A 12,067-nucleotide genomic window follows, 5' to 3' on the forward strand; every position below is an offset into this window, starting at 1 on the left:
GAATCTTTCTCTCAATCTCTCGGGAGGAAGTAGATATGAACCAGGCATCCCCAGTCTCGGGAGTCAATACCGGATCTGGCCAGCAGGTGTGGGTGATTGGAGCTGAAAGGGGGTGGGCTGCCAAACCCCTCTTTATACCCCTTTGGTCACATAGGTTTTTCCTGGTCTGAAGTGGCCAATCAGGGAGGAATGTGTTTGAACCCCAGATTTCCCAGGGAAGGTGCAAGGCTCAATTCGCACCTGTGAATTGTGGACAATTGGGCACCTTGGAGGTGATGGGCGGAGGTTCCCCTTTCTTCCTGGGGCGCTGATCAGGCGTGTCAATCACCGATATCAGCCAGAAGGGCGGCCATTAGCTAGCCCATTGACTGTCTGGTTTCTGTGTATGGTAGGGAGTCTGGGTGAGACAGCACACCTGCGTTCCCAGGGCATCAAAAGCTGCCTGTCTCCCTCCCTGTCTCTCTCTCTGTGTCTCTCCCAGTGGCGGGGGAGAATAAAAGGCCAAATGGGGGGTTCATGTCTGGCTACAGGCCTCTGTCAGGATGAGGAGGTCCTGAGCCACATGGGCATGAAGCAGCGCAATGCTGCAGCCTTCGGCTGTCTGGCAATGGCCCTCCACACCAGCAGCCACCTAGAGTGTACTGCGAGGCAAGTAGGCTCCAAAGAAAAAGATCTGCGCCAGGGATGTGCCCCGGCCAGGGACCCGGCCGGATGCTCCACGGCAGGATCAGAGACGTGGCCGTTCTACAGGGAGCTACGGAGCATCCTGGGGCCCCAGGAGAGTTAACCCCCCTGGCTTTCCTGGACACCTCCAGGGAAGAGCTGCAGCTGGAGAAGGAGGAGGAGCAGCCAGGATTGGGTCCCAGGAGAGTGAGGGGACCATGGACTGGTCGAGTGAGGAGTGGGAGCTGACCATTGTGATCCCCTCCTGCTCTTCCAGCTGGGCGACTGAGGGCTGGACATCTCTGGATGTCGCCGAGGGACCCTCAGGTATGTCCAGGGAGGGGTACACACCTACTCCACAGGGTGGGGGCAATGCAAAAGCTAGGTGCCTGCACATGGAACTGGTGGTCCCGGGCCACACACAGGCCAGCCCCGACATGGGGTGCGGCACCCCATGGTGCCACACCAGCAATGCCCAGCACCCGCCCCCAGTGGACAGCTCATGAAGCCATACACAGGCACCCTGGACTCCAGTCGGGAGCTCTTCAACTACAGGCAGAGCAGGTGCAGAATGCTGGTAGAACGTTCCATTGGCTTCTCAACCCCCACCGAGATGAAGTCCAAGATCTCCTGATGGCATCATGCTGGGTCTCTTTTGCAGTCCTGAGAATTCATGGCTAGAAGGTATGCTGCAAGGTGTTCTAGGTGTGCTGCAGAGATGTGATGCACAAGTCTGCTTGCCATGCTAGCCAGAGAGGAAAGGAAATCTAGTAAAAATTCCTGGGCTGATGACCACTGCTTCCTGTCACCTACTTCTGCCTCACATGAAGAACAGTGGAGGTGAAGTGATGGCCAGAAAGGACATATCAAGGGGCACTGTGGGGCAGTTTCAAAGGCTAATAAAATCTATTTTAATAACACTGCCATGTGCACTTGTATAGTTTGACATTTTAAGACTGATTTTTCATGAGTTACTCCTGGGGAAATCGGCATTACAAAAGTCGACCTTAGAGCCCCTTAAAATCCCTTATTGAGAGCTGGAGTGTAGACTAATGGTTTATACAATCAACCTTAGACCCTTAAATTAGACTTAATCACCTAGTGTAGATCATACCTTAAATTGATGGGTCAGATGGCTAAGTGAAACCCCAGTTCCGGGTGGCACCCAGAGAGGAGCCTGGCACAGTGTATATTCCAAAAAGAAAAATGCAGTTGGTGGACCACTTTAGCAAAAGTTTGGGGAACTGATGTTTTAGGGATTCATATCAGTTTAAAATGAAAACTAACAAAAAAAATCAAACAACCTAATTTACCTTTTTTTCTCTCATTCCAATCTGCTTTGACAACAACAAATGAGTCCTAGCTTGCTTATATCTAATAACACCATATACAGAATTTTTACTGCTACTGTGCAATCTCCAAAGATGTTTTCCATCTCAAAGAATTTAGTAAACTATAGGCAAATTTAAAAATGCCGATGCCAATGTATTTTTTGCACTGGTTAAGTCAGAAAATGTCAAAGTGTCTATTATAACCTATACTTCTCATGGAACCACCAGTGAAGTTCAAAGGCAGCATAGAACGCTTATTATTCATATGCAAATTCATGATATGCAGTTCTTAGTGAGCAGGAGAACTGAGAATTCGTTCTTTTTCTCAGACTGTTATCTATACAGAGGCTGAAGAACTTCAGATTGTTAATATACTTTCTGACAAACTCTGCTCCCAGTTATAGCTTTGTGAATCAGGGTAATTCCATTAATTCTAATAGAGTTACTCTGGACTTACATCAGTATAACTGACAATAGAAGTTTATATACTGATTTTTATATATATATATAGATATAGATATAGATATAGATATAAACATTCATTCATGCTATTAGCATGCAAAATTCCAAAGTGATGCAGGTTGAAGTGAACCCTAAGCCCCTATAAGGAAGGATTTTGTACACAGAACAGTTTTGCTGTGTCCTCTTGCAGTGTAACTATTAGCCCAGATGCAAAGCAAAAACATGCCCATAAGAGGAAATGAGTCCTAAGAAAATTAAGATGTGATATATTGCATTCAGTAGCCAATAAACTCTGCCTCCTGCATCCTGGAAACCCTGAAGAGCTACTGAAGCCATTAAATATTGATTTCCCGTACATTCAGCCTTGCAGAGCTTTTAGTGATGAAGGATCCTGCCTCTATGTATGACCTGCCGCTGTACACTAATACATAATAATAAATAATAAATAATCATCCATATATGTAAATGATGAAATCCTCACGAACTTCATGGATGATATTCAACAAAAAGCCCACAATGACTAGGAGCTGAATGTCTGAGAGTTGGTATAGAGCCTTCACTTTTCCAGCTGCCAGTGAATATGGCTCAAATGATACCTAAAAGCTTGATCTTGAAATGGGCTAAGTACTCTGGCCCTGATCCAGGAAATCACTTAACCAGAAACTTAATCTGAAGTTTTTTAATAGCTCCATAGATTCAATAGCACCACTCAAACCTGAAAGTTAAGCCCATGCTTAAGTGATTTTCAGAATTATGGTGGACATGCTCAGCAGTGGGCAGGATTGAACCCAGTGGGATTATTTTATACTAGCTGTTCATGGATTAATTTCAAATGATGTCTGATTTCAGTTCCCTTCCGGAAAACTAAATCTAGAGAACTAGTGTTCATATTGTGACTGATGTTACCTGCCAATTTAGTAGGAAGGCTAAAGTATTGTATTAAATATCTTCTCTCTGCTAACATTAGTCTTGCAGCACAAGAGAGACCCTGGCACACGTCTATGTTGAGTGCACCAGGTTGCATCCCCTCTTCCAGCTCCTCCAGAGCCTCCTGCTGAGGTTCTGGCTGCACTTTTCCCTGCACCTTCTGATCCTGTCACACCACATCTGTGGCCCCACTAAGTCATGAGACCTCATCATCATCCTCCTCCTGGCTATGTCTAAGGTAGCCATTTATAACACCCGGGAGAGGAGGCTGGCCAGGAGGGAGGCCTGCAACTGTGGGGCCTATTTCTGTTCCGCCCTCCGCTTACAAATCCGGACAGAGTTCCTTTGGGTGACGTCCACTGTCTCTCTTGATGCCTTCAAGGAGCAGTGGGTGCTGTCCGTGGTTCTCTGCTCGGTGTCCCCCTCTGGTTCCCTTGTTTTAAACCTTTGACCCCCACTCCCATCCCTGTTTTTTTCTCTTTAGTTGTCCTCCGTATTTTGTTGGGGCCATGGCATTTTAACAGGTTCCCCCTCTTTCTAAGAGGGGCCTTTTAGTCGTGGACGGGCTGTGCCCACCATTGCCTGTGCTTAGCTTGTAGTACTAGAACTAGGGTAGATATAAGGAAGCCATGATAGTTTAGCTAATTGAGGCCTAGAAGAATCTATGCTTACCTTCTTTCCTGTCAGCAGAAATGCAGGGGGGCCGCCCAGTAAGTAGGGCATGACGGGAAAAGCTTGGGTAAATTATCTTTTTATAAATAGGTTTAAGGTCAGGTTAGTAATGGTGCATCGCTTCAGTCTGTGAGATCTAAAAACACCTCTCAAATAGCAAAATACGCTCGAACCTTCTCTCACTTACGGGAAAGAACAGAAGGTCATCTGATATATTCAGGTAAAGGGGCTAAGTTTTTCTCTTTTTTGAGAAAAACAGGATGAATAGATTTAGGTCATCATGCATACGGGGGTCTCCGTAGGTATTCAAGATTCGATTAGGTCAGACCCTAATTTAGTCAACATGAGGGAAAAGGGTATAAAACAATCCTTTGGGAGAACAGAAAGGTGCATAATGAATGCCCAATGCGATGCGTGTGAAGCTGTGCCAGATGGATCCGCACCAACGGGGTGTCTATCACCCCAACTCTCTCTCTCTCTGTCTCTCTCTCTCTTCTTGTTGTATTCAACTCTTGTTATTTCCTAGAACTCTTAGCTAACTTCCTCCTTTTTTTAACCACTTCAATAACTCCCTTTTGACAGGTGGAAGCGAGCTGGTCTCCACTTCTAAAGAGTTCAAAAGAAGTCAGTGAGTATTGCATCCTGTTTGCTAAACATAGGATAAAACCATAAGAGTAATCAGTAAAACAATAAGTATTGCTTCGTAATATTGTTAAGTAAGATCTCTGATTGTAATCTAAGCACTAACCACGATATATTTCGATTGTAGTATCTTGGCTAAGTGCTGCATATGTATCATTGTATTATTAAATAAAGCATAGGTATTGTTAAGATCATTGTCTGTGTTCTGACTGGGAATCCTGAAAACTCACCTCCAGCTTTGGCCTGAGGCTTTGCCTCAGATCTCACCGTTAACTCGGGGGAGGTGCGAACCTATAATCTTCAACTTTAAATCAGATTGGCGAGCTTTCCCAAATTTATACACCTACATATCTTGCTACCTTTCGACGGGGTCAACACTGCCCACTCCCTGGTTCCCAAATAGGGCTAACATTAGTCTTATCACACTATTGATGAGATACATTTATGGGATTGTTTGAAAATTTGCACTACTGTTTGTACTGTAGTTTTTCTGTAAATAAGTAGAATATGTAATGCTTCAGGATTATTTGTCTGACAATCACTAAATTCCCTTAAGTATAGTGAAATAAAATTAATCATTTGGATTTTTAGCTGCTAATTATAAATGTGTTGTAATGTTCCCAATGCCATTTTATTTCACATACTGATTCGCATGTATCTCTAATTCAAATAATGCATATTGATTTATGCTATTTATATCTAATAAATAATTTTCAGTAAAAGCAAATGACAAACACAATTCATTATGGAATTTGCAAATCAAAATATTACACTTTCATGTGTGATAGTCTTTTGTGCTTTTAATACAGAATTTAGAAAGGAACATGCAAGAAAGAATTTTCAGAAGGACATAAGTCATTTAGGAGCATACATCCCATTATTTTCAGTTGACATCAAGCACTTCTGAAAATTTTACCCCACTTCTGAAATTAGTGGGATTAATGATCTTAAAATATTTGAATATTCTATCTGTAATCACAGATGCCATTGGCAACCCATATTTCAGTCATAAGGTAAAATTTTCAGAAGTGTCTAATGGCTTAAAACATTTTCAAAAGTGATTTAGTAGGCACCAAAGTCTCACTTTACTTTCAGTGAGGCTCTTGTGTAATTTTAGGTGCATTTGAAATTTAGGTGCATGGAGAATTCAATATAGCATATAAATCTTAAAGCTGGGTGCTGAAATTGGTAGTCAGCTTCCTTTCCTCAAAATATCACTCACCCGGCCACCTTTGAAAATCAGATTTCCCACACTGAAAGTTTGTATGTTATTTGAATATAATTTAAATCTTTCATGAATACAGAAATATTTGTGATGGGTTCCTTGTAATTATTCATAATACTGAGGAGTCTTAATTTTAAAATGGGCCACTGAACTCTAATCACAAAATAGATACATTTATGTACACAAATTCTGTGTACAAGTGAAAATACTCTTTGAATATGAATTAGATTAAATTAAATTTTAATTATATGAATACTATATGATTCAAAGTATTTAGAATATTGATGCTTGAAGATATAATTTTCCTAAAATATTAAGGCTAAGTAGAAAGACACTTCATCATGGTCCTCTTTAAAAGCTCTCTGGGCATCAGTTCTGAAAATGGTATTGACAATCACACTTGAAGCAGATTCAACCTTTCTCTTGGGTATTTTATGACTTTATTTTAGGAGGTAAAGATGAGACTTAGTAACCCAACAGAATAAACAAAGGAATGGTGGATGCTGAATGATTCCATTTTAATCCAGTTTTGGGCTAGCACTAATTTTGTGGAGACAAAAGTGACATTCTGATTATGCTGATTGACAATGTATTTTCTTACATTATTGGAAATTAAACACAAGAGTAATGATTAAAACACAGTTAACTACTATTGCCTTTTGAAATAGCATGCTGTGATTAATCCAACTGCTACTGAAATAAAAGGTTGTTCACATTCTAATTGAATTATCCTAAACTGCACAAAAGGTCTTTCATTAGGCAGGTGGTGAGGAACCAACCAAAGAGCAACATTAAGAAGGGCCTGATTTTTCACATGCAGGAATTAACTGTTAAAGTGATAGATATAATTACTGTTCAATAAAGTCAATAGCCAAGTTACAGAGCAAATAACCTAGTCCTGATACTTGATCACTGGAGGACCATTTCTCCTTAAGGATTTAGGTTCAAAAGAGAAGACAAAAGGAACTTTTTACTTGTGTTTGCACCTGAAACTATTCAGAAAAGAAACAAGGATATCTATTGAATTGTAAACTCATTAAGAAAAAACTGTGTGAGCTTAACTTTTACATGGTTGCCCATGTATAGCCAGTAAAGGTTTTGGGAAAAGATAGCGAGGGTATGTCTACACTACAAAATAAAGTCAAATTTGTAACACTGGATTTTATAAATTTTCTGGCATTCAGAGGGGCTGGAAGTTGGCCACCCTGGATAGCTACCACTCCCTGCGGCAGCAAGACCCCAAAAAGAAGGAGGGAAGCTAGGGCCTCAGGGGCAGGGATGTCTTAGGCCTCAAGGGCAGAATGGGGGCAGGGAGAGCAGTGGAGGGGCTGCAGGGGAGAAGGAGGGTAGAGGGTGGCAAAGGGTGCAGTGGGGAGTGCCCTGAGGTCCGTGCATACCTGACAGAGCATCTCCACCACCACTCCCCATGTGTCCCAGTGCCACTGGAAGTCCTCCACCTTTTGGGCTAGGCACCTCTCCACCACATCATTTTGGTAGAGGAGGGGGGCCACATATGTCACAGTCTCCTCCACCAGGTTCAGGCGGCCAACCCTTCATGCCTGCTGGGCTGCAGATGCATGGTTCATGCCCCACCTGGGGAAATGCCAACACCTCTGGCCTGCATGCTGCCAGCTGGCCCTGGGCTCCTCTGGTGCATCTCCCATCCTGGGATGGAGCTGCTGGAAGACAAGAGGGGAGCGGGGTTTAGGGCCCCAGCCAAGACCCATGTGGCAATCCCCTGCCCCCCCCGTGGGCACCCCTCCCAGGCTGAACCTAGGAAGCCCTTGCACTGCAGGCCCCTGGCCCTGGAATGGTGGCCTGGGTAGCCCCTCACCTTAGGGATGCTGCCACCCATGAAGGACCCTTCCTGGGAATGGGGCACTGGGCAAGAGGGATGTGGTTGGGCACAGAATGTCCAAGCCGCAGGCATGGGCAGGCTGGATATGGCTGTGCACTCTGGGTTCCCCCTGTGCAGGCCAACATATGCTGGGGCTCCTGGTGGGGGTGGGAAGGCTGCAAGGTGCTCTGCAGCTTGCCTGTGGCCCTGAGGTACACTCTGGTGGGGGTCATAGGGGCACATGGTAGACAGACCTAAGTGTGACCCTACCAACAGATTCCCCATGCCATGCGCTTACCTGGTGTAACCTCTTATAGGTCCGAGGATGCCTGACTGGACCTGGCCTGGCTGCTTGACCTCAAGTTCATGGTTATCACCAGAGACCTCTCAGGGCAGGAGTCATCCAAGGGTCCCTGGGGGTGGCTGGTGGCCTTGCCCTCCTCCCTGGCCTCTTTGAAGGAGCTGCCATTCTCCCCCTTCGGTACGGCAGGAGGGTCCATGGATGCTGTGTCTATGAGGTGGCACAGTGGAGAGATGTCATCGCCTTCCAGGATGTCCCACAGATCCCTATAATAGGGACATCTGGCTGGGCCAGTCCCATAGCAACGGCTGCTGTCCCTGGCCCATGCATATCCCTGGCGTAGTTCTTTGATCTTCAACCAGACGCAGTTTGCAGTCCAGACAGGATGGCCACAGGCCTCCAGGGCTGTGGCCAGTGGGGAGCAGGAAGAGGCATTTCGACAGTGCCCCAGTGTGTCCTTCAGGACATCTTCCTCACACCACAGAGAGAGGAAGTCTCACAGCTCTGGTTCTATCCAGGCTGGGGCTCTCTTCTTATGGGATTGCTTCCCCTCTGGGCTGCTGTCATCTAACTCCCCAGGGCTGCCTTGTCAGGTTTGGGGGAGGCTGGCTGCTGGCCATCGGGCTGCTGGCTGTCAATTCTGGGGTGTCAGGAGGCTGGGTGCTGCAGCCCAGCATGTACTGCTAGCCTCAGAGCCCCTGCTTCCTGTTCTGGGGTGTCTAGATCCTTGCAGCTTTAACTGCTGCTGGAAGCAGGCACCATAGAGCCCCCAGGAGCTTGCTTGATTGTCTCCTAGCTCCAGCGGGGAGCTTCCATGATGGCCCACTTCTTCTGGAAGAAGCAGTCCACGAGCATCCACATGTGCTTCTTCTGGAAGAATCTTCTTGAAGAAGGCATTATTCCCCTGGTGAAACCAGCATTAGGAATCTGGAAGAAGTGGTGTTTTCTTCTGAATTCCTTCTGGAAGAGTGCCTTACACATGTGGATGCTCCCCACATCTTCTGGAAGAAGCCTGTGTTCTTCCGGAAGATCTGACACATGTAGACACAGCCCATATCTCATCTATGGAATAAAATATGGTAATTTCAATAGCTGAGAAAGCGACTCATCAAGAAAGCAGCTTAAAAAAATAGGCATATCAAAGTAAAGATCTGTTATTAATACACATCTCAAATATTCCTCGTTTGGTGGAATAGAAGTAATTTTTGGCTAACAGTTGCTTTTGTTTCTCATATATTTGGTATCCTTTCACTTTTGCAGTTGAAAAGTATCCACTTCAGAAATAAAAGAATCAGGAGCTGAGGTTACAGAAACAATTAATTACACTATATGAATGAATCTCTGAGTATTTATTTCCCCTATATACTCCATCTCCCATTTTGGATCTGTGTCAGGCATTGGCTACGTCTACACGTGCAGCCAACATCGAAATAGCTTATTTCGATGTTGCGACATCGAAATAGTCTATTTCGATGAATAACGTCTACACGTCCTCCAGGGCCAGCAACGTCGATGTTCAACTTCGACGTTGCTCAGCCCAACATCGAAATAGGCGCAGCGAGGGAACGTCTACACGCCAAAGTAGCACACATCGAAATAAGGGAGCCAGGCACAGCTGCAGACAGGGTCACGGGGCGGACTCAACAGCAAGTCGCTCCCTTAAAGGGCCCCTCCCAGACACACTTTCATTAAACAGTGCAAGATACACAGAGCCAACAACTAGTTGCAGACCCTGTATATGCAGCACGGACCCCCAGCTGCAGCAGCAGCAGCCAGAAGCCCTGGGCTAAGGGCTGCTGCCCACGGTGACCACAGAGCCCCGCAAGGGCTGGAGAGAGAGTATCTCTCAACCCCCCAGCTGATGGCCGCCATGGAGGACCCCTCTATTTCGATGTTGCGGGACGCGGATCGTCTACACGTCCCTACTTCGATGTTGAACGTCGAAGTAGGGCGCTATTCCCATCCCCTCATGGGGTAAGCGACTTCGACGTCTCGCCGCCTAACGTCGATTTCAACTTCGAAATAGCGCCCAACACGTGTAGACGTGACGGGCGCTATTTCGAAGTTACTGCCGCTACTTCGAAGTAGCGTGCACGTGTAGACGCAGCTATTGTGTCCCATATCAGGTCCTTGGCAAGCTGGGAAGTATGTTTGCTGGTATTGTTCTGGAAGTAATGACAGATTACAGACAAAATGAGAAGAATTAAAACAAAAATAGTTTGATCTCTGGGTTGTCTAATGTCCCTGACTTTTGGGAAAAGATGCTTTCTCTGATAAGATCATGTCAGTGGAGTTACAAAATGCTTATCTGAAAAGATTTTTGTTTTTGTACTCATTTTGAGCTAGTTTTGCCTTCAACGGGATTTCAAGGCATTCATACTTCTGCCAAAATGTCTGAAGACCTACAGTTTCCTATTTTGCAAGCATTGATTCTTTTTCTTCATTTTTTTTCTCCTAAACAAGCTGAAATTAACACGGGTGGACTTAACAGCTTGAATGTACAGAATACCTTATCTTGCCAAAATATTTTTGTTTGTGTAGAAGCATAATCAATAAAGCTTACACAGCTGTAGAAATAGTGTCAATTAGCAGTTTCAAAAAGGTAGTGTTTTACAGTATTGTCAGAACTGCAAGCTATTAAGATTTGAGAACCCCCACACTGTCCTCCCATACTTAAAATAGGAAATAGCTGTGGTACCTGTAGAGTAACAGTTGGCAAATGTTGACTTTTTAATGAAGTCAACTTTGGACTCCATGGAGTTGACTTTGATGACTACTTGTGAATTGCAATGTAGAAAAAGAAAATAAAATTATAGTTATTTCTAACTAAGTGGCTTTTACAATGGAAAAGCTTTCTACTTAGGCTATTTCAAAAAGGCTTCGATTTGGTTTTTGATTTTGCATGCCCAGGTTGCATGCCCAGTCAGTTGCACATACACATTCTATACGCTGTATGCATCTCGTGCAGGATATGTCTATCAATGGCTGTTATCAAGGATGGGTGAGGATGGTGGCCTTTGTTTGCCAGAAGCTGGGAGTGAGCCAAAGCGGATGAATCGCTTGATGATTACATGTTTTATGGATATTTTCTTCTGAAATACTTGGCTTTGGTCATTGATGGAAAACAGGATATTGGGCTAGCTGGACCTTTGGTCTGACCCATATGGTTGTTCTTATGGACAAAATTATGTTAATCAGATTGCGCTCATAAGTACTCTTAAATTTAGCGTTCTGAAAATCTGGCTTTTTTTTAGTGAAATCTCCTTTTTATGAAGCAATAAGTTTCAAAATGTATGTTTACATACATGTTATAGTATCATATAATTTAGTTGTACATTATACACATGCGCACAAAATCACACTACTGGTGACAATACCTCTGCATACTCTCACCACCCCAAAAAAAATCTTAATATATAAGACGTTGTGGTGTGGGATAAAGAAAATTGTCAGTCTTTACTCAATGTCCTGACCTTGGGGTAATGTGTAATAGTACTGCTTGAGAAAAGGACTGAGACTCAGTATATTATCACTGAATACATTATGTACTCCAAATGTATTCAGTAGAAGTATGTGTATACGCATCCCCACATGCACACCTGTGACTGGAGAATTTCACATTCATATGTTCAAATTATAAAATGTTCTGAGCCTGTCCCAAGGGAATGCTATAGGAAATAGGGTTTCTTACCCACAGATCCTTAGTTTATACTGAGAAATTCAGTCCAGATTGCTATTGGTTGACTGTTAGTATTATCAATGACTATTTCTTAGCCATGTGTAGTAATTTCTTGTTCTTGTTCTAGCTCTTAATGGACATATGTTCATATCATAAAAGCCAGAATTAGTATAACAATTAACACTAATCAACCCTTTTATCAATTGTCAGATACCAACAAATGATTGAACACGGCAAATAAATTCCCTTTTCAGACCTAAAAGCCATAATAAAATAGAAAAAAGGAAATTTGGTGGGTAAATCCATACTGCATGTAGTTTGTGGATAA

This window comes from Carettochelys insculpta, chromosome 10 (assembly GCF_033958435.1).
Source record: "Carettochelys insculpta isolate YL-2023 chromosome 10, ASM3395843v1, whole genome shotgun sequence".
Classification (NCBI taxonomy): Eukaryota; Metazoa; Chordata; order Testudines; family Carettochelyidae; genus Carettochelys; species Carettochelys insculpta.